This window comes from Lygodium microphyllum, chromosome 27 (assembly GCF_053477565.2).
Source record: "Lygodium microphyllum isolate KBCC chromosome 27, Lygodium_microphyllum_v1.1.10, whole genome shotgun sequence".
Taxonomy (NCBI): Eukaryota; Viridiplantae; Streptophyta; class Polypodiopsida; order Schizaeales; family Lygodiaceae; genus Lygodium; species Lygodium microphyllum.
This window is the reverse complement of record NC_141161.1, coordinates 41,619,679-41,644,442: the sequence shown is the minus strand read 5'-3', so window position 1 is coordinate 41,644,442 and position 24,764 is coordinate 41,619,679.

The following is a 24,764-nucleotide window of genomic DNA, read 5'->3' as shown; positions in this document are numbered from 1 at the left end:
ACGGAATCACATCCAGATGGAATGCGACGGTTCTCAGTTTTCTACGAGTTGCCATATTTTCAAGAATGTGGGCATATTTTCAAGAATGTGGGCAGCTTGCTATTGGACCACATCACAGGAAAGAGAGACACTATAGGGGCACAAATGGATTTGAAGGAGGTAGGTAAGATGGAGGCGCTTTGGCCGCAGTCGAGTGCTAATGGTCAGGTGCAGCTTCCTCGTGTTTGATGCTTGTCCAACTAAATGTGGTAGATAATTAGACAACTAAAATAACCTGAGGAAAGTGCGTTGGATGTGGCCATGGGTACGTCCTACCTATGGGTGGTTCTAGTTGGCCGGGAACTTTTCTCAAATCACGACGGACATCAAGAAGATCGTTTCAAAGGATGCGAACAACAAGGGCACTGACCTAGAATCTAAGATATAATAATCCCGATTTATGCTGTTTTAGGGGGACGGAATGGGACTATACCTTATGCCAGAGAGGTCGAGCCTTGCATCCCTCTCGTTTTCTATTCTCCTTGAACCAAGTGCAACGTGAATCCGCTTCGGACCTAGCATTTCTGCGTAAAGTAGTTTGCTCGGGCTCGACGCTAGTTTCCGTTTAGGAAATGACCAAGAGGAAAAAGCTTGATTTAGGTCGGTCCTAAGTGGGAACCGCCAGAATACTTTCGCTACGTGGCAGATGCGGAAAGTCCTAGATCGCAAACCCCAAAACATTCCATGGGAGTGCTAAGCGGAGCTTTCTAGACATCCTTTCTGATGGACTGCTAAGACGTGTCCTAAAGACAACAGGTGGACATGTTACAATATAAGTTTATCTTCACATGTTTCATTAGCTTCATTTTCTCATTATTAGCATGAATTGATGCCAGGAGGCATATTTCACAGTGGATTTCATGAGGTTTTGTGGTGGATTCCATAAAATTTTATTTATTACCGGGGCTCATACACAAGGTGGATTCCCTGTGCGAAAAGTTGATGGGGACGCCTGCCCTTTTCAAGTGTCTTGTTCATTTAATGTGCAAGTGGGTGATTCCATAGAGGGTGATTCTGCAAAATACATATTTAAATTAATGGATGTTTATGAGTTTAGAGTGCGCAATCGTAATAAATTAAGGTTAGGATTGAGTTGTAACCTATTTATTTATTTTGTAGCTAAAGACTGCTAGGTATTCACTTTTGTTGGTTCAATTTTATTATTTTCTAGCAATTATGAATGCTTTACTTATGTGTAGAGTAGGCAGCAGTGGTGTTGGGAAGCACTGGGCGATAGCATGTATTCAAGTTATTTAGAAGAGATTATTATTTTTTATAGGCTCACATCTTAGACGTGGTGCCAATATTTATTTTGACGCGCTTATTTATTGAAGTGCTTGATATTTATTTATTATTTTATATGCGCATGGACACATGATTTAAATATTTGTATTGGACATTGTATTTGGGCACCGCCCGACTCTTTGGGCGCCCAACAGCTTTAATTCTTTAGTGGGACAAAAGCAAATAAAAAAGCTAAAGCGTGCTAATTGTAAATTGGGATATTTTTTGAATTTCGAGATCAATAATATATCAAATACATGCTTTGTGGAGCGCTCACACAAGGCATGGGGAGAGATTGTACCCAATTGGTCTTTTGCTTCATGTCTTGCAAGTCTTCTCTCTTGTTTTTTGTGCAAAAGTAGAGTTCTTTTGTTCTTGGGGACCTTCCAGTGCTCACTACGCGTGTATACAACATCCGATCTGTGCATTAGTGGTATCAGAGCAAAGCTAAGATTGAAAGCTTCCAATTGCTTACCATCTCACGTGAAAGTGGAGCTCCTGGAACGATTGAGCTCTATAGTCAGTCTCGTGGCAATCTGTCAATAGTAGCATCTTCCTGGTGGTGAAGAACCCCCTGTTGTGCTGTCAGATCGCAAAGGACCATTTCCAGACAGCGAAGGACCACTTCCCAAGCTCCTTTGCAAGTCGTTTCATACTTAGAGAAGCAGATTAGAGATTATCATTAAGTTTAGTTTATAAGCTTAATTAAGCTTAACAAAATCTTTATAAAGAAAAAGCTTAACTTTCCAAAATCCCATGAATCGTGGCAGCAGGACGCAATGAAGGATGTTGACGTTGTTCAGGACATATCGACGTCCTAATTTTAAAAAAAAGGACTAGACTAAGGCTTAAAGCTTTAAGCTTATTAAGTTCCAACTTACTAAGTCATAAAGGTCAAGATTCAACTCTCTTTCATAGCGGCAGTTCCCATCGGATTAAACATGAACTTGTCTTCAACCCTCTGTAAGCCCCTATTCACACCTGTGGATTGACAGAGCCAAATTCCAACAAACAGTCTGCAACACGCAGCCAGCACGCATGAATTATCTTCTTGGGAGACGACCGTGATATCAAATTTTGCATCCGCAAAGAAAAAATACTACAAAAAGCCTTTTTTTTAATAAAAAGGCTTGTAAACCCAACTTTGAGCTATGCTCATCCCGCTAAACAAGATTTCGAGTATGTGAGGTCTTTTGGAATTTTGGAGAATGTCTGATCAAACCATGGAAGATTGTATGGCTGAAGGTGACCTATCCGAACCAACAATGGAGAAAACACCGGATTTGATTATGATGCAGCTTCAAGAGTAATGAAAAGCACGCCAAACTTTGCAAGCTCAATTGGCCAATCTGCAACGATCTACCGTCGACCAAGATGGACCGCAATTTGAAGATCTTATACGACGTATGATCGATGCAACACTTGAAGCACAGTCTATTCCGAAAGAAACAAAGATAAATTTAAAAAAAATTAAATTTCGTACCTCCAATGGGTCACACGATGGAAAGGTTGTACTTACTTTTATCAGTCAATACTTTATTATGCGGATGGAATACTTTATTGCAACTACGAATGCTTGAAGATGTAGCTGAGGCAACCCATAAACACAAGTTTATGTTTGGCTTACTTGGACATTATTATGCGGAGGTCAACATGTTCAAGCCAATGACTCTGGAAGATGCAATTTCCTTAGCCCATGACTCTGAAGTCAAAATTTGAGGATGAGAGAAGCAACCGCAACAATTTCAAACTAATGGTAACTTTGGTTCAAAACAATTCAATTCAAATTTTCAAAGATTCAATCAAAGTCATTTCCTTTCATCTTCATTCCGTAAATCCTGGACATGACCACCTGCTTTTCCATCAAACATAAATCCAAACCCTAAGCCATCTCTCCAGCCAAATCCCAACATTCCTAAACTTCCTGCTATTACCAATAATGTATCTAAAACCAAACCCATAGTTTGTTACAAATATCATCAACGTGAATATCTAGTGGCAAATTGTCACTTCAGATACTTTACCAGGTATGCCAAATCCCCATTCTTTATTAATGATGAAATGTCTTGTGCATGGTAAAAAAAAGACTGTTTTACATGATGATGGGAGCACACACAACTTTATATCTGCAAAATTGGTCAAAGAATTGAATTTACTTACTATTTCTACACAATTATCGCATCAAGGCTACATTCTTAAGCACTAGATACAATGGAACACAAGAAGTGCATGACTTAGAAATTAAAATTGGTGATTATGTTGAATGTAGAAATTTCTTAGTTGTGCCTTTGCAATCTAGTGACATTATCATTGGAATGCCTTGGCATCATCAGTATAATCCCGATATAGATTATTCCATGCATTCAATGAATTTTCATACTAATGGAAAACAAATCACATTGCATGGTATGCACACTTTCGGTAATTTTCCATTGCTTAGTAATACTCAAGCTAAACATGCATTACGAAAATGTAGCAAATCTTATTTAATATGGGTGAATGAAATCGAAGCTAAAGAAAATCAAATGCATCCTAGGCATACACAATTTCTTTCACAATTTCAAGATTTTTTTGTTGCTGACTTACCACCTAGATTACCACTTATACGTCTCGAAGATCACAAGATAGACCTAATCCCTGGATCACAACCACCATGTAAAGCACCATATAGACATAACCAAATTGAATAGAAAGAAATTCAAGCCCAAGTTGAAGAATCGTTAACCCGAGGACTCATTAGACCTAGTAGTTCTCCATTTGGTGCACCTGTATTATTAGTGAAGAAGAAAAACAATATCTATCGCATGTGCATTGATTATTGTGCCCTAAATAAGTTCACTGCTAAGAATAGATATTCGATTCCTACGATAGATGATCTTATGGATAAGCTACAAGGATCCGCAATATTTTGCAAGATAGATCTTAAATTTGGATACTATCAAGTAAGATTGGACACATCTGACATATTCAAAACTCGATTTAGAACACAATTTGGACACATTCAGTCGTATGATGAATCACATATTTTTGAAGCATTAGCATTGTGTCATTGTTTTCTTTGATGACATATTGGTTTTTAGTAAGCATGAGAATGAGCATTATGAACATTTATATTTGGTTTTCAAATTATTGAAAGAGAATCAATTATATGCTAGTGTAGAAAAGAGTGAATTTTTCCAAACACAAATTGAATACCTAGGACATATTGTTTCATTTGAAGGTATTAAAGTCGACCCTAAAAAGATAGAAGCAATTTTGAAGTGGCCGATACCTAAAAATGTGCACGAATTACGTTCCTTCCTAGGTCTTGCTAGCTTTTACAGAAAATTTGTGAGAAATTATTCATTGCTTGCATTACCTTTGACAAAATTATTAAAGAAAGGCATTGTGTATCATTGGTCTGACAATCAACGAAAGTTCTTTGCTTTACTAAAACATGCTTTAACTCATGCTCCTGTATTGCAATTACCTGACTTCAATAGACAATTTTTCCTAGTAGTCACTGATACTAGTGGATCTGGAATATGAGAAGTCCTTATGCAAGATTCTCATCCCATAGCCTACTCTAGCTGCAAACTTTAACCCTTTGAACTTAAGTATTCTACCTATGATAAGAAATTGCTAGCTGTAGTACAAGCTTTATGTCAATGGAAACACTATTTAATGGGATCTGAATTCATGATCAAAACTGACCAACAAAGCATTAAACATCTCCTTAGTCAACCACAAATATTTGACCAACACATTAAATGGGTTGCTTTTATTCAAAGTTTTCATCCACTCATACAATATCAACCCAAAAAAGAGAATGTTGTTGCCGATACTTTAAGTAGAAGACCAACTATTCATAATATTTATGTGGTATCTTTTGACTCTCTTCTTCCTATGAAAGATACTTATGACCAAGACCCTACTTTTCAAGCTCATTGTAATAAATTAGTTGCAAATAACTAGATTCCCATTGATTCATTATCTTACATTGATGGGTTTATGTTTTATGAAAAAATATTATGTGTAACTGTTCCATTTCAATCATTTGTTTTGCATGAAATTCATTGTCCCCCATACCAAGGCCATAGAGGAATTATTTCTACTTTACATATACTGATTGAAGATTTTTATTGGCCACACATGGAATATGATGTATATAAATTTGTATTTGAATTTTTAATTTACCAAAGAGTTAAACAAAACCATGGTAAACAATATGGTTTATTAATGCCTTTACCAATTCTAGAACGACTATGGGAACAGAACTCAATGGATTTTATCACTGGTTAGCCTAACACTAAAGCTAATCATGACATGATTTGGACTATTGTTGATAGGTTTAGCAAACAAGCATATTTCATTCCATGCAAGAAAACGTTAACTGCATCTCAAGCTGCTCAATTGTTCTTAAAAACTGTTTTCACCAATCTTGGTTTGCCAAAAGTTATTATTTCTAACCGTGATTCTAGATTTTGCAATAATTTTTGGATTACTTTGTTTGCTAATTTAGGAACAAAGATTGATTTTTTATCTGCATTTCATCCTGAAACAAATGGGCAAACAAAAGCTACTAACAGTACCGTTTTAGATCTTTAGCTCGAAACTTTCTAGTACATCCAGCATAAGTAAATATTTCACCCCCTCGATGATGATAGCATGGAGAGCAGCGAGGGATGGCTCATCACTTGTTAGCTTCTCAACAGGGCAAGGAGGTGGGCACATAATGGCTAAGCTTTGTGTTGCCTCTAGTCTTGGATAGAGTGTGATCTCAAGCTTCCTCTTGAAATACTCTAGCTCTGGCTGAGAGGGTGTGTGGATGTCTTCCTCACTATCCTCTTACACCTTAGTGCACAAAACATATATGGCAAATGTTGCATCATGCTTGATGAGATCCATCGTGGCATGGTCCTGGGATGAGATGGTGGCGCGGAGATGCTACACCACATGCACAAGGGCTTACTTTATTACATTTGTATGGCTTGATCGAGCACGTAAACTATATAAAAAATCTATGGGGACCCATTTTAGAGCAGAGTCTAGAGTAGAGCAGGTGAGAGAGTTTGCCACATCACAAAACGATGCCAATATACTAGAGGTAGAGTCTACGGTGGGCACTGAGCTCTCTAGACTCAAGGCCTAGAGTATATCTGGTCTCCTATGTGTGCGTAGAGTGTGGACCTAATCCATGTGGTGAAGAGGAAGTGGTAGCCATGGCACAAAAAGAGAGAATGAATGAGAGCACAAGTGTAGGGAAGTAGAGAATGAAAGTGAAAATGAGTTTGGAGTTATAGCTTTTATGTATCTACGGTTTTAAATAAAGGTTCTTTTTTAACCCTAAAATTTCAAGTTAAAACTCTTACCTTTGTTTTTTTATTTCAATACTTTAAAGAAACCGTTAAAATTACTCATACATACAAAAACTTTGTTCTACATTATTATATCCTTAAATATACTTGGATCGCTGAGTATATTCAAGTCTAACTACACAAAATATATAAAAAATTTAAGAAAAAAAATCTAAAAGACCTTAAAAACTCCTTGGATCCAATTTAATATTTAATTTTAAGAAATAAGTAGAAGAGATGAGCTACAATATATTGTTATACAAAGAGAATATTGCATAGATTATAGAACTCTAGCCTGCAATTTAATTATCATTTTAACCAGCATGATTAACTAATTACAATATATATTATCACATGATTGGATCATAGTAAACTAAGATGATCTAAATTGAAAATACTTATAAGTTTAAAAAAAGTTTATATTCGTTCTTTATAAAAAAATTACAAAAATTCCACTATCTCAAGGATATATGGAGAAGCACATTGTTTGCATGTAATGGATTGTTCACTACGAATCCTGACTATCCTATTATCTAACTTGAAATAGAAGTTGTAGAGGGGCTCATTGGATTTCTTCCGTCAAAAAAGAAATGGGCCAATGCCTCTCTGCGCTGACCACAAAAGGATTATGACAATTCCACAAGATAACCACATCTATACGAGTTGTATGTTTCTCATCTCGAGTATTTTGATCCAAGCTAATCCACTCCCCTCGCAAAAGTCCCTATCTTCTATATTAAAAGATAATGCTCAGAGTTTATCTAGCGATGAAATACCTATAATAAAAACAAAAATAATGGTAAGTAAATGTGAATAACACAACAATTCATCTAAGCAAGACCTATGTCAATTAAATCAAGGCATTCAAAGTAGTAAAAAAGATTTACCTGAATATGAGATCAAATTGATTGACCTTGCACTCAATCCTCTCATCAAAATGTGTTCTTTTGACTTGCCGGAACTCACCCAATAGCTGACTCATCTATTCCTCGGATAGATACTTGCATTGATAAGTAATCTTTGTTTTCTTTAGAACATCACATATACCAAATAAATGTGCAAACAATGAGAATGGAATAAACCAACTAAGCTGCGCATATTTGGAGCTTGTAGTGGTTTCCATAGCACCATTGATGTCATATTTTATCTTGAACTTAAATGCTCTTGACAACTCCAAGCTACCAATCAATCATTCACCACTAGATAGTGGTGGCAATGGGACATGTTGCAATCTCTGGCTTTCTACTACATAGAATGAATTATAAAAAAAGATATTTTAAGTTGCAAGTTGACTTGAAGAGTTACTATCATAGATTAAAGAACCTATCTCTTCATGCCAAACATGTATCTTGCCGCTCAAACATTCCACATTCTTCCATTCATGCAAAGTTGATGAATATAGAGCTGTCAGTAAAACAAGATTGAATTAGAATACTGCAAGGATTTTAAAAAATAACTCTAATACAAAAGAATAAACAATGATAAATTTTAAAAACTTACTGTTTTGTTTATAATTTGCAATGTAGTTCTTGTCGTGTACAGGGATTTGTTTGTGCGTATAAACATGTTGGATCAACACATCTATTAATGTACTTGTTTCATTAAACACTTATTTGAACTCTAAAATTCTACATTTCCAATGTTTGCTAGGGTTTGCAACATCCTTATGCCTAACCTTGAAACTCCCTCGAGTACTTGGGTGCATCAAAATCCAATCCAACTTATAGTACTTAACACAAATCCAATTACTGCCACTATCTTTCCTATTGAAGGCCTCCACTACAAGTATGTTACTAATGTTTTTCCTCCGTGAAGATATCTATGATAAGCAAATAGAAAAGTTACCTATCAGCATGTGTATAATTTACAAATTTTCTCTCCAAATGAAATGAAATTTAGATGGAGCAATTTTTTTAAAAAATATACTTGTAATTCTTTTCACAAAGAAGCCCAAAGATGTTGAATAAGAAGTTGACTTATAACAAGACCATTGCTCCTTCACTGACAAATTCCTAGAGTAAAAAAACAAAAGAAATATGGAGTTAAAGCATATATATAACTTACATAGGCTTTGTCCAAATGAGTTGAAACTTAACCATGGAGCAACAGAAAAAAGTGGCAATATACCTATGGCTCTCTTTGTAAAGAAGCCCAAAGAAATTGAAGAAGAAGACTCTTGGAGTAAAAAAAACAAAGGAAAACTCTTGGGGAGCTCACTACATATATATTGTCTATATAACGTGCGTTCATGATCTATTTATAAATATCCTAATTTATGAATTTTTCTTGAATAAAACACAACCCTTTTCTATTCAATCTGTAAATAACCCCTTTATATGACACCCTTCTGTATGTAAAAAATATATAAAAATGGTGTTTTAAAAATCCCATATTTTGAACTCACATTATGCATACATATATTTATGAGTGACCCCCCCGAGGGAAAATTTAGTATGCATATAGCTTGAATAAATTTTGTCCAAACAAGATAAATCTTAATTATGGAGTAGCAAAAAAACAAGACAATATACATGTAACTTTGTTTACAAAGAAATTATAAGATGTTGAAGAAGAAGTTAAGTGTTCAAAAGATCATTATTATTGATTGTAAGAGACTCCTAGAGTATCAAAACAAAAGAAGTTACACCTCAGAGAATATTACACATAACTTGCAGAGGTTTTGTCCAAACGAGATAAAACTTTACCATAGAATATCCATGGAAGAGAACAATATACCTGACATAAAGTTTTGTGAAGAAAATATTAGGGCTTTGGTAGAACAAGCTCTGCTCTCATAAAACATGTGAAACTCACTCTCTATTTGTGTAGAGGAAATGAAATTTCACAAGGTTACAAATAGGGCAAGAAACAATGAGGCTGTAAAATTTCGTCAAGAAATAAGAAGTGGGGAAAGAGATATTATAAATTTGAGTTCTGCCTAAGAAAGAGGGGGAAACTAAAAAGGGAAGAAATGAAAAGTTAAACATAAAAAAACGAGAAAGTGAAAATTCGAGTCACAAACTTCCAGAAAGTGTCAGCATTGTTTTCCCCACATTTTCCCTTATTTTGTTGTTCAGGGAAGATTTAGGCTAAGATATGGCTAGAAGATTCATGTTACATGAATCTGGAATCCCAGCTCTCTCATTGGTTAGGCCTATATTTATTTATTCACTTCTTAAGGGGGGAAAAAGAGAGTCCATATTTTTCCTAATGACTAAAGCACATCTAATTACCTTCTTAATCACCAACCGCTTAAAGGATAAGGAGTAACAATAGATTTCTCCAACATTAGCACCTCTCTTATTATCAAATATGGTATTTCAATGAGGCCTAATCATTAACCTTGTGAGAACCAAGGCTCATTATTTTTATATTTTTTCTTCAATTACCCCTTAGGTATCAATATGAATGTTTATATAGTTGGTGTACTCTCATGCTTTAGTTTTTAAAAGCTTTTTATAGTGCTAACATCTCCAATGGGTACTTCTGGTCTTGTCTCCTCATACAACTAGGATGCTATTGATTTGATGTGGTGGAAGAAGTTCTAAAAGTATTCACTATGCCCTCCACTTATACTAGCACGTTACTCTAATGCTCACATGCTATGTAGGGTTGCAATCTATGAGTTGAAATTGCAAGCCTTAGGGTGTATTTGTTACAAATCAAGATTGCTCCAAGGCTTGCAAGTGCTGTGTAGTGGCGATCGCTGAAATTGTAGGTACATGTATCATAAATGCAAGTACAATTGTCATAAATGTAGGGTTTGCTGAGAATTTCTATAGCGCAGAAAAATTTCCAACTCTTTAAGACATATGCTATATATAGTAGACATATGCTACTATCCTCAATCTATAACTTGTATAGGGTCAACCTTTTGGAGTATTTTCTTGCCTATATGGAGTAGATGCATGGTTTATGCTTTAAGCATACTTTGAAGTATTTTTTGGGTAGCTTAATAATGAATCTTGGATGCTATAATAAATTAAAAATATAGAGCTGAAGTTAGAACAAAGGCCCATATAGGGTTTTCATGAGAATCAGTGCATATATTGACTCTTAGTCCTATGCTTGGATGTTGGTAGCCTCTTAAATTTTCATGTTTTCTTGCATTGAGCATATATCTTGAGATGCTTAGTATTAGATATGGTTTTTGTAAAATAGAGACTTAAAGTATATCCGCGTATTTACTCAACTATAGCTTAGAGTGTTTTTGGGTAATCATCCTAAGTTGTTATTCATGCTTATGCACTGGATAAATGTATTGGATGTAACAGATTTTCTCTACTAAACTATACATGAATCAAAGCATCTTGTTTGCACCTCTAATTGTGTCTCTTGAATCCATAATTCTCTACAACCCTCTTACTTAAACTCATGTTGTTTTGGCCTTTCCGTATATGCCTTGACAATGTGATATAAAAGATATTTTTGTTGAATTTTCGAGAAAGAAACAAATAAAAAATTTCAGTATTAGAAGAGCATTTCTTATACTTTTTATCATTTGTGGACTGATGTTTGTTATGAGAATTTGTTTGACAAATAAATATAGAGACAATGCATCAATTGGTCATCATAAGTAAGAAAAGCAATAGCTTATCTATTGAGTGACATATAGCCTAAAGATTATGAATAGATATGTTGTAAACTAGAGAAGGTTATTTGAAGAGTATGCTTTTATGTAGTGCTTGCTCTTCTTCTCTAAATAAAATTTGAGATAAAGTATTCCACAAAATATGATACCAAAATAACCATGTAATGATCAATTCTCATATAAAGTGTAATATTATTCAACAATTTGTCTTGTGAAATAAAAATAGTGATACAACGATGATCATGTAATATCCAAACATTATACAAAACAAAACATAAATTGTAATCTTGTATAGTCAAGAGAATAACTGTTGCAAATGGGTTGCAAATCTAAATGTTTTGCTATTCAAGTTTCACATTAGATTTAAAAAGCTAGTTGTATAATATTTCCTAAAATAATAAGATAAATGTGCAAGTAACAAGAAATGAGATAAGAAACCTCCCTTCCGACCTCATGTTATTTCTCTAATGAGTTTTATTAGAATATATATTTTATGTAGAAAATGATTTCTATAGAATAAGACTATTCATTGATATTAAAAGTATATTCACTTTAAAAAGAGTAAAAAATATTGATAATCATCACTCTCAAATCAAATTTTCATAGTATTGTCTTATGCTTCTAATCCTAAATCTTGAAATTGTTAATCAATGTGTTTTAAAATGTATATCCTAAGGCAATTGAATATTATCATCAAACTTCCCTCTCAAAAAAATTTCAATAGAAATTCAATAAATCATTTTCTTTTTTTAAACACTTAAAATATTATATGGAGTGTTTTTATGTAGTTTTTCTCTTTAAATCCTTCTCAATAAATCATCATTCTCTTCCTCTTTAAAATTAATTTCTTTCAAGAAATCTTTAAAGACGTGCCTTAGTAGAATAAAAATTTAACATTTCAAACAAATCTAAAGAGATAAAAATGGTAATAAGATAGAATGTCTTTGCTACTTACATATAAGGAGTAGAAAAGATACAATCACACTTGAGTTACTATAAACAATACACATAATTATACCTATAATCATGATGAAATTATTATTATTTTATGTTTGAATGTAGATTACTTTTTATATATTCTCTAGAATAAGAATATTTCATTCTTCATAAAAAACTATCACCCCAAAGTTGAGGAATAGAGCAATAATCTAAAAGGGATATTTTGTAATGGAAAGGAACTACAAAGCAAATGACCATAAGAATATTCATGCTAATAATGAGAAGATAAAACTAGTGAAACAGGTGAATATAAACTTATATGTTGTAGCTATTTTAAAGAGTCATATAGGAAACATCAAGTCCAACGACAATACAAATACTCATTTTTTCTCTCTTTTGTTTTATATTAATATAGATATATGATGCTAAGAGGCATATTCCATGGTGGATTCTGTGATTATATTTATTTTTTGGGGCTTGTACCCAAGGTGGATTCCTTGTGCAAGACGTTGACGGGGACGCCTGTCCGTTTCGGGCGTCTAATTAATTGAATGTACACGTGGGTGACTCCATAAAATACATATCAAATTAATAGACATTTATGAGTTTAGAGTGCGCACTCGAACTAAATTAAGGTTAGGATAGAGTTTCAACCTATTTAATTATTTTGTAGTTGAAGCCTACTAGGTATTTACTTTTGTTGGATTTTATTTAATTATTTTCTAACAATTGTGAATGCTTCAGTTGATGTGTAGAGTAGGTGGCGTTGGGTAACACCGGGCGATGATGATGCCAGGAGGCATATTCCACGGCGGATTCCGTGCCACGGTGGATTCCGTGAGGTTTTACGGTGGATTCCGTAAACTTAGATGACCGGGGCTCATACACAAAGTGGATCCTTTGTGCGAGAAGTTGATGGGGACGCCTATCCTTTTCGGGTGTTTCATTAATTTAGTGTGTACATGGGTGATTCCATAGCGGGTGATTCCACAAAATACATATTGAATTAATAAACGTTAATGAGTTTAGAGTGCACACTCGTAATAAATTAAGGTTAGGATTTATTTCTAACCAGTTGATTTATTTATGTAGCTGAAGACTGCTAGGTATTCACTTTTGTCGGTTTAATTGTTAGCGAGTATTCGACCTATGGATTATATTTTGATAGGCGCCACGCCTATATTTTGTCATGTCTATTGAGGCATCGATTATTTATTATTATTTTGTATGCGACTATGCACACGGATATGTTATTTCTATTTGGACATTGAGATTGGGCGTGCCAGACTCTATGGGCACCGTCCATTAGCTTTATTTCCTATTTTTGTAAAAAGCAAACTCAAAAGCTAAAAGCTTGTCATATTTTTGTAAATTGGGCTATTATTTGAGCATGAAGATGGAAATATACATAAAATACATGCTTTGTGAAGCGCTCACACAAGGCATGGGGGGAGATTGAACCCAATTGGTCTCTTGCTCTTGTCGTTTATGCTTTTTACATTGTTTTTTGTGCAAAAAGGTAGAGTTCATTGTTCTTGGGAACCTTTCGGGATTCACTACGTGAGCATACTGCGACCGATCTGCGCACCAGTGGTATCAGAGCGGAGCTGAGATCAAGAGCTTCCAATCGCTACCCATCTCGTGCGAAGGCGGAGCTCCTGGAACGATCGGGCTCTACGGTCAATCTCGTCGCGAACCGTCGATACAGGTAGACTTCTGGCGATCAAGAACCCCTGTTTCTACTTTCAGATCGCGAAGGACCAGGTTGTACAGGCGGAGGACCACTCTATCATCTCCATAGACAAGTCGTGGAAATACAGTACGAAGCTCATATCTATCTTCTTCAAAAGCTTAGTCATAAAGCTTAAAAGCTTAATGAAATTCAACAAGCTTCACAAAAATCCTCATCGAGGTATCTGCGGCTGTCCGAAAAATCCGCGATGTCAGCAAACGGCTGCCCACATCCTCACGTACTGTGCCGTTTTTTCCACGATTACTTCCCTTCCATAAGCTTAAGCTATTAAGCTTAAGACATTAAGCTTAATCAAGTTGAACAAGGTAAGCAAGTCAACAAACTTCAGGTCCTGCACTCCAGAAATCAAGTTCTGCAAGTCGACTGTAATCAAGTCCTGCAAGTTCACCAAGTCGGCTAAGTCTGCAACTCTGCAAGTCGGCTAAGTCTGCAACTCTGCAAGTCAGACTAGTCAACTGGAGTCAGAACTGACTTGTGCTCAAAACTCCTAGAAGGGTTGTTTCTACGCAGAACCTCTGAACTGCAAAGTTGTTCGTGGCAAGGTACTCTACCCATACGCAGGTTCGTTGAAGTATTTTCAGCATACGAAGAAGGAAATATCGCAGATTTTCTGAAAATTGAGAAAGAAATACCCAAAAAATACATAGCCTTGTAACCCCGAATTTGAGCTAGGCTCATCCCGCTAACCTGATTTTGAGTGAGAAAGGTCTTTTGAGTTTTACAGGATGACGACACCACATATGGATGATCCTATGGCTGAAGACGACCTACCTGAGCCTACCATGGAACAAAAGCTGGACCTAATCATGATGCAATTGGAAGAAGAACGAAGGGCTAGGCAAGCATTGCAAGCGCAATTGACAAAATTACAAAGAGCGTCTACCGACAAAGAAGAACCTCAAGCTGAAGATTTGATTCGACGTACCATCGACGCCACTCTTGAAGCTCAAACCATTTTCAAGGAATCAAAGATAAGTAAACGAAGTTTCAAATTTCGCACTTTCAATGGCATACGAGAAGGAAAGACTATTTTATCATTCATTAGCCAGTTTGATGACTATTTCCATGAGGAAACCTATCCAGAAAAAGATAAAATCAAGTGTGTTACTAATCATTTGGTAGACAGAGCATCACTTTGGTGGACTGTAGTACGCAAGAGCATAGAATGTCCTGCTACTTGGGAAGATTTCAAGAAGAAGTTCATGCAGAATTTCCTTCCACCGCAATTTCATGAGAAGGCTATCAAGCAATGGGATCTACTTCAACAACGGGATCATGAGCCTATTTCTCAATATATAGAGCGTTTTTGGAATGCACTCCTATAGCTACGCATGCTTGAAGACGTACCAGAGACGACACATAAGTGGAAGTATATGTCTGGACTTCTTGGACATTACTACGCTGAAGTGAACATGTTCAAGCCTGCTATCCTTGAAGACGCCATCTCACTAGCTCACGACACTGAAGATAAGTTACGCGGTAGAGACAGACAACCACAGCAATTCCAAGCCAATGGTAATTATGGATCTAAACAATTCAATTCCAATTTTAGAAGGTTTAATCCAAGTCGTTTCTCTTCACCATCTTTCCGCAAGAATTGGGCTAAACCACCTGCATTACCACCCAATGTCAATCCAAATCCTAAGCCTATTCCACAAGCAAATCCAAATGTACCTAGACTTCCAGCCATTTCAAATAATGTAACCAAAGCCAAGCCAATAGTATGCTATAAATGTCACCAGCCTGGACATCTCGCAACAAATTGTCATTCAAAGAAGCCACCAGCTCATATCAACTATCTTGGAGCCATGGACGAAGATGAGCATGAGAAAATGCCTGATTTCACTGAAGATGAAGACGACACTACTACTACTTCCGACACTTTACCAGGTATGCCTACTCCACATTCATTATTGACTATGAAATGTTTAGTGCATGGAAAGGAAAAGACTATATTGCATGATGACGGTAGTACTCATGACTTTATTTCAGCAAAATTGGTAAAGGAGTTGAAATTACAGACTGTACCTACGCATTATCACATAAAAGCTGCATTTTTAGGTACTAGGTATAATGGTACACAAGAAGTGCAAGATTTAGAGATTCAAATTGGTTCATACATTGAAAGAAGAAATTTCTTAGTTGTTCCATTACAGTCGAGTGACATTATTTTAGGAATGCCTTGGTGACACCAGCATAACCCAAATATAGATTATTCCACACACACTATGAATATTAATTTTCAAGGAATATCTATTACATTATATGGTATGCATGCATCTAATGTTTTTCCACTGCTTTCGCATACTCAAGCTAAACGTGCATTGCGCAAGAGTAGTAAATCATATCTCATTTGGGTGAATGAATTGCAAGTAAAGGAAAATCATATGCACCCTAGGCATAAGGAATTTCTTGCATATTTTAAGGACTGTTTTGCAGAAGACCTACCACCAGGTTTACCTCCTTCACGTCCAGAAGACCATAAGATTGATTTGATACCTGGCACACAACCACCTTGCAAAGCACTATATAGGCACAATCAGATAGATCAAAAAGAAATCTAGAGTCAAGTTGAAGAATTACTAAATAGAGGTTTAATTTGACCTAGCAGTTCTCCATTCGGTGCACCTGTACTCTTAGTCAAGAAAAAGAATAATACTTATCGTATGTGTATTGACTACCGAGCTTTAAATAAGATCATTGTAAAGAATAGGTATCATATTCCTAGAGTTGATGACCTTATGGACAAACTGCAAGGATCTTCTATATTTAGTAAAATTGACCTTAAGTTTGGATATCATCAGGTGAGGCTAGATAAATCTGACATATTTAAGACTGCATTCAGAACACAGTTTGGCCATTACGAATTTTTAGTCATGCCATTCAGATTGACTAATGAACCTGCCACCTTCAGTAGAATGATGAACCATATCTTTCTGAAATATCAGTATTGTGTGATTGTTTTCTTTGATGATATTTCGGTGTTTAGTCAAAATGAAAAAGAACATTATGAGCATTTGTCATTAGTTTTTCAATTATTGAAAGAAAATCAATTGTTTGCAAATCCTGAAAAGAGTGAATTCTTTAAGACAGAAATTGTGTATTTAGGTCATTTGTATCATCTGAAGGAATTAAAGTTGATCCTAAGAAAATTGATGCAATATTGAATTGGCCTGTTCCTAAAAACATGCATGAGTTACGCTCATTCCTTGGTCTTGCTAGTTTTTATAGGAAGTTTGTACATAATTTTTCATTACTTGCTTTACCATTGACAAAATTTCTCAAGAAAGGAATTGTTTATCAATGGAACGAAAATCAACAGAAATCCTTTGACTTACTGAAACATGCATTAACCAATGCCCCTGTTTTACAGTTGCCTGGCTTTAATAGACCATTCTTTCTAGTTGTGACTGATGCTAGCGGATCAGGAATAGGAGCCGTACTAATGCAAGACAATCATCCTATAGCATATTCTAGTTGTAAGTTGAAACCCTCTGAGCTGAAATATTCCACCTATGACAAAGAACTATTAGCAGTTGTACAAGCATTAAGACAATGGAAACACTACTTAATGGGTTCAGAATTCATGATAAAGACCGACCAGCAAAGCATTAGACATTTACTTAGCCAACCCCAAATTTCTGACCGTCATATTAAATGGGCTTCCTTCATTCAAAGTTTTCATCCTATCATTCAATACCAACCTGGAAAAGAAAATGTAGTTGCTGATGCATTGAGTAGAAGACCTGCAATTCATAATATTTCTGTCATATCTTTTGATTCTTTGATTGCTATGAAAGATACATATCACCAAGATATTACTTTTCATTCTGATTGGAATAAATTAGTTCAAAATAATTTCATTCCCGTTGATTCATTGTCATATAATGATGGATTTATGTTTTATGAAAAGAGACTGTGTGTTACTATTCCATTCCGATCTTTTGTTTTAAATGAAATTCATTGTCCCCCATATCAAGGTCATAGAGGTATCATATCTACATTATGTATGTTAACTGAAGATTTTTATTGGCCGCATATGGATGCAGATGTATCTAATTTCGTTTCTGAATGTTTGATTTGTCAAAGAGTTAAGAGACATCATGGTAAACAATATGGATTACTAATGCCTTTGTCTATTCCATCTAAACCTTGGGAACATATTTCTATGGATTTCATTACTGGTTTACCAAATACTAAATCTAACCATGATATGATTTGGACAGTTGTAGATAGATTTAGTAAGCAAGCATATTTCATTCCATGTAAGAAAAATTTAACAATATCACAAGCAGCACAATTGTTTTTGAAAATTGTTTTTACTAACCATGGATTGCCCAAAGTTATCATTTCAGATCGTGATTCTAGATTTTGTAACAATTTTTGGATTATACTGTTTGCTAATCTAGGCACAAAGATTGATTTCTCATCTGCATTTCATCCAGAAACAAATGGACAAACAGAAGCCACAAATAGCACCATTCTAGATCTTTTACGTGCATATACTATCTCTAAACCTTAGACATGGGACACTCATTTGCATTTATTACAGTTTGCATATAACAATACATCACACACATCTACAAAGAAAGCACCTTTTGAAGTCATTTATGAATATAGATTATCTACACCTGTTGCATCTTTGTATAATAGAATTTAGAGTACTGATGATATTGCTAGTATGCATAACAGTATTTTTGATGAGGTTAAAGATATGATTGCTAAAGCCCAGCAATCATATACCAAACAAGCCAACAAGAAAAGACAAGCCATGAATTTCAAAGTTGATGATTATGTTTGGCTGAGAATAGAAAAACATAGACTGCAAAGTGTAGATAGACATCTAGTTGTCAAATTAGCTCCTAGATTCTATGGACCATTTAGAATCATTCATAAGATTAATGATAATGCATTCAAGTTAGAATTACCATTTCATTGGAAAATTCACAATACATTTCACATTAGTTTATTGAGACCATTTAGAGGCCAATTACCTATCCACCCTGTTTATGAAAACCCACCTTTATTAGAGGAAGAGACTGAAATACTTGAACCAGAAGCTATCATAGACACTGACTTTATGACCACTAGAACTGGCCGAAGGTATTCTAGATATTTAGTAAAATTTAAGAACCATCCTGTAGAGAAAGCACAATGGATGCATACTAGAGACTTAAATGCTTTTCCCACTCTGTTAGCTCCACATTGAGCTAATAGCAATTGAGGTCAATTGCTATCCCACCCCGGGGGTATGATGCCAGGAGGCATATTCCACGGTGGATTCTGTGAGGTTTTACGGTGGATTCCGTAAACTTAGATGACTGGGGCTCATACACAAAGTGGATTCTTTGTGCGAGAAGTTGATGGGGACGCCTATCCTTTTCGGGTGTTTCATTAATTTAGTGTGTACATGGGTGATTCCATAGCGGGTGATTCCGCAAAATACATATTGAATTAATAAACGTTAATGAGTTTAGAGTGCACACTCGTAATAAATTAAGGTTAGGATTTATTTCTAACCAGTTGATTTATTTATGTAGCTGAAGACTGCTAGGTATTCACTTTTGTCGGTTTAATTGTTAGCGAGTATTCGACCTATGGATTATATTTTGATAGGCGCCACGCCTATATTTTGTCATGTCTATTGAGGCATCGATTATTTATTATTATTTTGTATGCGACTATGCACACGGATATGTTATTTCTATTTGGACATTGAGATTGGGCGTGCCAGACTCTATGGACACCGTCCATTAGCTTTATTTTCTATTTTTGTAAAAAGCAAACTCAAAAGCTAAAAGCTTGTCATACTTTTGTAAATTGGGCTATTATTGAGCATGAAGATGGAAATATACATAAAATACATGCTTTGTGAAGATCTCACACAAGGCATGGGGGGAGATTGAACCCAATTGGTCTCTTGCTCTTGTCGTTCATGCTTTTTACATTGTTTTTTGTGCAAAAAGGTAGAGTTCATTGTTCTTGGGGACCTTCCGGGATTCACTACGTGAGCATACTGCGACCGATCTGCGCACCTGATGACGTGAATCCAAATACTTAGAAAAAATACTATTTTTGATGGGCACACGCCTTATCACTAAAGATGTGGTACCAATATTTATTTAAGCGTACTTATTTATTAAAGCACTTGACAAAATATTTATTATCTTGTATGCGCATACATGCTCAGTTAAATATTTTATTATTTGACATTTATATTCAGGCATATCCCAACTTTTGGATGTCCAAACGTCTTACTCTATAACTGGGTAAAAGTAAACGCAAAAGTAAAAGGATGCTATTTATAAAGTGGGCTATTTTTGAGCTTCAAGATAAATAAATCTATAAATACATACCTTGTGAAGTGCTCACACAAGTCCTGGGAGGAGATTACACCCAATTTATCTTTTTGGTCTCATGTCATGCAAATTTTCTTTTGCTTTTATGAAGGTTTTATAGAGTTCTTTGTTCTTGGAGACCTTTCGACATTCACTATGCATGCATACAACATCCGATCTGCATATCAATAGTTTCTCAATGTTTACCTCCACTTCCTTGAAGAAGGTTTGTCTTTGCTCTTTGGATCATATCATCTTCATAATTGATTGTTCTTTGATTTTCCTTTCTAGGTCTTCCAATTAATGCCTTTTTCTAATACCATTAATAACATACCTTCTTTACATGCATATCAAAATTAATATAACAATAGAACACCGATTGGAGTCTTGGAAATAAAGCGAAAGTAGAAAGGGGATTGAAAGTCTAGAATATAAATCATCCATATTGAGAATATGGAGAAAAATACATTGATGATTTATACTCTAGAGGATCTTTAGAACTATCGTGCTCTCATACCACTAATAACATGCCTTCTTTATATACATATCAAAATTATTATAGGAATAGAACACCGAAAAGAGTCTTGAAAATAAAGAGAAACACTGCAAGGATATAGAGGCATAGCGACGATGCTTTCTGACAAAAAATAGCGGTGTCGCTATTGATGATGCTCAGAAGAAAAAACGCGGGGCGAAACTCAAGCGCGTTATTTTGCACAAACAAACGAAAGGGAGAGCGAACTCCATCTTGCATTTGAGAGGGAGAGGGAGAGAAAGAGAGAAAGAGGGGGAAGGAAAGCTTCTCACCACCACCGCCGCCATTCGCAAAGAAGAGGAAGAAGTGTAAGGAGGGTGAAGAGGAGCCGCTGTCGTGAAGAGGAGCCACCGAATCCATCCTCGGGCCTTTACGCTGAGAGCATTGTTCCTTCTTGCTTTTTTTTCATTTTTTCTCTTTTTCTTTTACTTGCTTTTGTTAAAAATCATATGTATTGAGAGATGGAGAGGAAATGAGAGAGGGAGAGGAAGAGAGAAAGAGGGAGGGAGAGAGAGAGAGAGGGAGAGGGAGGGAGAGAGAGAGGGAGAAGGAGGGAGAGAAAGAGGGAGAGGGAGAGGGAGGGAGAGGTTATTGTTATTGTTGTTATTATTTTATTTTATTTTTTCTTTTTTTATTGTTTGTTGTTGTTGTGGTAGTAGTGGTAGTGGTAGTGGTAGTGGTAGTGGTAGTGGTAGTGGTAGTTATTGTTTAATTTCTTATTTTCTTGTTTGTTGTTGTTGTGGTAGTCGTAGTAGTGGTAGTGGTATTGGTAGTGATAGTAGTAGTTGTTGTTTAATTTCTTCTCTTCTAGTTTATTATTGTTGTGGTAGTCGTAGTCATGGTCATAATCATCATAGTCGTGATTGTAGTAGCAGTATTAGTAGTAGTAATAGTAGTTTTCTTCTTTGTAGTAGTAGTAGTAGTGGTTTTTATTCTTTTTTTTGTTTTTTGTTGTTTAGTTTTCTTGTTTGTTGTTTTTGTTCTTATTGTTGTAGTAGTAGTTTTTTCTTCTTTTCTTGTTTGTTGTTATTGTAGTAGTAGTTGTTGTTGTTTTTTCTTCTTTTCTTATTTGTTGTAGTGGTAGTGGTTTATTATTATGGTAGTGGTAGTCATAGTCATCGTAGTTGTGGTTGTTGTTGTAGTAGTAGCAGTAGTAGTAATAGCAGTGGTTTTCTTGTTTGTTATTGTTATTGTAGTAGTAGTAGTTTTTTTTTTCTTTTCTTGTTTGTTGTTGTTTAGTTTTCTTATTTGTTGTTGTTGTAGTAGTGGTAGTAGTAGTAGTAGTTTTTTCTTCTTTTCTTGTTTGTTGTTGTTGTTGTTGTTGTAGTAGTAGTAGTAGTTGTTGTTGATTTTTCTTCTATTCTTGTTTATTGTAGTGGTAGTGGTAGAGAGAGAGAGTTATTGTGGTAGTCATAGTCGTAGTCGTAGTCGTGATTGTAGTAGTAGTACTAAGTAATAGTAGTTTTATTGCTTGATGTTGTTGTAGTAGTAGTAGTTTTTTTCTTTTCTTGTTTTTTATTGTAGTAGTAGTAGTAGTAGTAGTAGTTTTTTCTTTTCTTGTTTGTTGTTATTGTAGTTTTTTCTTCTTTTCTTGTTTATTATAGTGGTAGTGGTAGTGGTTTATCATAGTCGTAGTCATGGTCGTGGTTGTAGTAGTAGTAGTGGTTTTCTTGTTTATTGTTGTTGTTGTTGTAGTAATACTAGTTTTTTTTGTTTTCTTGTTTATTATTGTCTAGTTTTCTTAGTAGTAGTAGTAGTTTTCTTGTTTATTGTAGTGGTAGTGATAGTGATAGTGGTAGTGGTAGAGAGAGAGAGATATTTTGTTAAAGGAAATTAGTAGTAGAGAGAGAGAGATGTTTTGTTAAAGGAAATGAGAGAGGGAGAGGAAGAGAAAAAGGAAAAAGAAATGAGAGAGAGGGAATAAACATACAGCATACTAAAGAAGGAAGAAAAGAGAGAGAGATGGAAGGAGAGGAGAGAATGAATGGATAAAAAACAAAGAGGGAGTGTTGGCGAGGTCCGGTACAATACTACGAGACGGGAAACACTCTGACATATGTTAATTTATGGGTGGGTGGAGACTTTACATACGTTAATTTTTGCTGAGTTACAAGAGAATAAATCCCTTCTCAAACAATTTAAGAAAGAAAAAAAGAATGATAACAAAAACAAATTGTTTGTCGTAACGTAAACAAAATGGAAACTGATGAAGGTTGTGATGTTCAAGATCGTGAGGCGTATCTTAATCAGTGTGTCCCATGTCCTTGCTCTTAATGTAGGATGGTAATTAGACGAAATGTCGATTGTATATAGAACACATACGACGCTTCGGTGAGTTTCAATCTGAGATTATTGATCAGGAGATCTTAGATTTTGAGCAAACGGTAAGAAAAGTTTATATTAATCATGAATTTTATTCACAAGCTAATTGAATACCATATACAAAAAGATTGGGTGTGACTGGGTACCAGCAAGCTAGGAATGATCCAGAGGAAGCGCAATCTAAAGTTCAACATAGTATGCGCCATCGACTCATTCGATATCCCAAGGGCATGGAGAAGATGCCATGGTTTATGTCAACGTGATGGTTGCATGGAGCTTTGACCGGAGCGTCTCGCAAAGGGGCGGACTTCTCAACCGAGAAGTGGGAATTCTTGAGGGGATGTAGTCCAAAGGTGATGACATGTTTAGGGTTTGTCGTATCTATATTATATATGCGACAACTAATTGAGTGTTTCAATGTATAGTATAAAATATATAGTGCAATGTGATCATGCGGATGGCATTTCCGCGTGGAGCGTATTGTAACATTTTCGAATTTGAAAAAACGCATTCTACATATGAATCTCCTCTTAAAAGGCTAAAAGGTTAGGATTATAGCAAAATTTTTCAATTAGTTATTCCTCTCTCCTCCAGCCGACTGTCGTGCTAGAGGAGAAGGGAATAGAAATGGCCACAAAGTTGCTTACTGGATGCCATAGGACGAAGGAATACATGCCCAATGCCACATAGGGGAGAGAGGAACCTCTCCCTCTCCCTATAAAACCCGTGGCTATGGGAGCCTTGAGGAGGGAGTGAAGAGCCGAGACTCTACCATGCAAGAGTTAGAGTGGTGGTCATCGGGAAGAGAGAGCCACAGAATTCTAACGTTTTTCGTCTTAAATACTTTGGTTAATTTTGAAAGAATTAGCTCACGAAGGAAGAGTTCGGCCATTAGTATTTTCAATAAAACGAACAAAATAAAGTAAGCGAAAAATTGATATGCAGTTCTAGTAAGTAGTTTTTGTGCATTGCAATGAATTGAAATTAGATTAATGTCCATATTTACAAAATGAAACTATGAAAGTACACTCTGATTAAGCATGAAAGGAATAAACCGCATTTTGCATTATTGAATATCTTTTTTTTTAAATGATTCTTAAAGAAAGTTATTAGCAATTGTAGGAAATTGCTAGGACTACAAGAAGAAGATTTAACTAGGCAAGTGGTCTAAAAGCATAATTTAACGCAAGGGTGTGTAAGTTCTGCATATGACAAATTCATTCGGAAATGAAAGTAGTAAAAGGCTACATGTTTTAGCATAAATCTTGTTTGCATGTTATAGGATGATTAATTGGAATTAGGCTATAACATAACCTATGCTTGATCTTAAACCGAAAAGTTAGGGTTTGAAAATCAACTTACGCGTAGACAATGAGTCATGTGATTATGGAAATGATAGCGTAATTATCTTCAAGAATAGACAAGTTGGCTTAAACCTAAACACCTAAAAACCGCGAAGGGACTCGTTTAGGAAGAGCTAATTCAATTCCAAAGAACTAACTAGGATTTAACACGTGACCTAGTTGCTCGTATTGCCAAGGTTGAAACTCCTATACCCTAAAGACTTGCCCACATTCACGGAATGTAGGGACATTGAAACATACTTGAGAAGTGATCTAGGGTTTTT